Source organism: Portunus trituberculatus, chromosome 39 (assembly GCF_017591435.1).
Source record: "Portunus trituberculatus isolate SZX2019 chromosome 39, ASM1759143v1, whole genome shotgun sequence".
In the NCBI taxonomy this organism is placed as follows: domain Eukaryota; kingdom Metazoa; phylum Arthropoda; class Malacostraca; order Decapoda; family Portunidae; genus Portunus; species Portunus trituberculatus.
The window spans coordinates 14,576,295-14,578,794 of NC_059293.1; the positions used below are offsets into that span (position 1 = coordinate 14,576,295).

Sequence of the window (2,500 nt, forward strand, 5' to 3'; positions counted from 1 at the left end):
GCCGCCACCACCTGCTGCTGCTGCTGCTGCATCCTGGCCTCTCCGCTAGATAATGCAAGATGGCCGCCTTACCAGTGGCTGCGGGTGGACAAGTGTCCGTTCCTCATAACACTGATTCATGCCAGGCGAACACGTCCTGTCCGCGACCCTTAGGAAGTCCCAGCAGTCCCACCAACATGACTCTTCACACCATCCCAAAGACCTTCCTTCCTTCCTTTCCTTCCCTCTCCCCCTTATTCCCCCCTTTCCCTCCCGCGGATCCAGAATATAAACACGGATTAATCCACACAGAAATGACCGTCACAAAGATGCGCCGGGGTGTAATACGTAGACGTTATAAGAACATAAGAATACAAGACGTTATTATGCAATGTCTTTAGGGAAGCGATGCTGAAGAGAAGAACAAGGCCACTGGAAATCCTCTACGTGTCCAAATATACATAATGCAGGTGGAGGCGAGAGAAGAGAGGCGAGGGCTTCATACACTCACACATACACACAGTAGAGGCAAAATGAGAAGCAGTACAGCGCCACAAGATGCTGGTGACTTCTAGATCCTTGTGACTATATGGGGTTTATAAAGGTGGTGTAAAAATGTGTCTTTTTATAGGAAATGGGGAAGGAAGTGACAATGAAAAACCTTTGATATGGTCAGAAAAGTTCTCTTCACAAGGATCACAAACCAGACCCTCGCCCGGCTCCCACCGCCGCCCCCTGCCCCTACACCCCCCCTTCAGAGGGACAAGTCGCGCCGCTCCCTTGCCCTCCCCTCCTGCCCTGCTTGCCTCTGCCCTCCACTATCCCACGGTGAGTAGCGATGTGTGTGTGTGTGTGTGTGTGTGTGTGTGTGTGTGTGTGTGTGTGTGTGTGTGTGTGTGTGTGTGTGTGTGTGTGTGTGTGTGTGTGTGTGTGTGTGTGTACTATATGGTCTTGTGTAGAAAATTTCACTGATGATGATGAATATAATGGATAATAATAATAATAATAATAATAATAATAATAATAATAATAATAATAATAATAATAATAATAATAATAATAATAATAATAATAATAATAATAATAATAATAATAATAATAATAATAATAATAATAATAATAATAATAATAATAATAATAATAATAATAATAATAATAATAATAATAATAATAATAATAACAGTCAATAAATACAAAATAAAATAATAATAACAACAAATAATATTAACGGTAATAGTGATACAAATAAAAACGATAACAACAACAACAATATCAAACAAAGTAGTTAGGTTTCAATAATATTAATGTTTATTATTATTGTCAATACGATTTAATACCATCATTATCATAATCACTAACGTTACTATCAACATCATTAGTGGTTTTATCATCCTTACTCTAATCATTACGAACATTGATGTAATCTTCACAGCCACTGCAATCAATATCATCTTCAATATTTTCATAATCATCTTTATCAAAATGTGATAACAATAACTATCAAAATTAATGAGGAAAAGGAAGAATATTTCTTTACTACAACAAAAAACAACTACTACTACTACTACTACTACTACTACTATTAATAATGATGATAATAATGACAAAATAATAATCATAATAATAATAACGACGATGGTGATAATAATAATAACAATAATAATAATAACAATGATAATAATAATAATAATAATAATAATAATAATAATAATAATAATAAGAAGAAGAAGAAGAAGAAGAAGAAGAGAAAAAGAAAAAGAATAATCATAATAATAATGATGATAAAATAATAATAATAATAATAATAATAATAATAATGATAATAATAATAATAATAATAATAATAATGTAACAAAAACAATAAAAACAACAAAAACCACTACGAAAAAAAGAAAAAAAAATTGATGCGGGAAGAGTGGAGGAGAGCAGCATAATGAGGTGATGATGATGACGAGGATGGTGACGATTAGCCGCCGCTGTTGCCACTGGAATAAATAATTAGCATCACGGCGGCCATTTAATTATGACCTCATAACCAACACTTTGAGTGAGTGACGTGCCTACACTGGGCCAGCCACACACACACACACACACACACACACACACACACACACACACACTCTCTCTCTCTCTCTCTCTCTCTCTCTCTCTCTCTCTCTCTCTCTCTCATACGAGCGACACACTTTCTAAATCACTTCTCTGATATTTCTGTTGTTCCATATTTCAGTGAGTTAATCTAGTAGTTCCTTGGAAATGGTAATGCTTTTATTTCATTTTATATTTCTTTCATTTTTGTTATCTATTTCATTTTTACTTTTTTTTTTTTTTGGAGCTGCAATATTGTTGTGTCCATCTTGATTTATCAGTTCCTCGGAAATATTAATACTTTCAGAGGTCAGTCTATTTATTTATTTTATTTATCTATTTTGGAGTTGGCTTCTTTATATCGACCTTTTATATTTCTAAGGAGTTTTTAGAGGGAGTCAATAATTCCAAATAAACTGGTGGATCCAATGGTTGT

At 34.7% G+C, this 2,500-nt stretch overlaps 2 long non-coding RNA genes across 4 annotated transcripts in view; one reads left to right on the forward strand and one right to left on the reverse strand.

Annotated features, from left to right (window-relative positions):
* The window catches only part of LOC123515573, a 424,563-nt gene that overhangs the window by 194,369 nt on the left and 227,694 nt on the right, over positions 1–2,500 (reverse strand). The window lies entirely within an intron of this gene.
* The window catches only part of LOC123515572, a 106,763-nt gene that overhangs the window by 23,536 nt on the left and 80,727 nt on the right, over positions 1–2,500 (forward strand). Inside the window, exon 2 of one of the 3 annotated variants that reach the window (XR_006677905.1) lies at positions 611–807. The exons of the other annotated variants lie outside the window; for them this stretch is intronic. This is a non-coding gene — a long non-coding RNA (uncharacterized LOC123515572). The remainder of the gene's footprint in view (positions 1–610; positions 808–2,500) is intronic. 3 annotated transcript variants of the gene reach the window in all.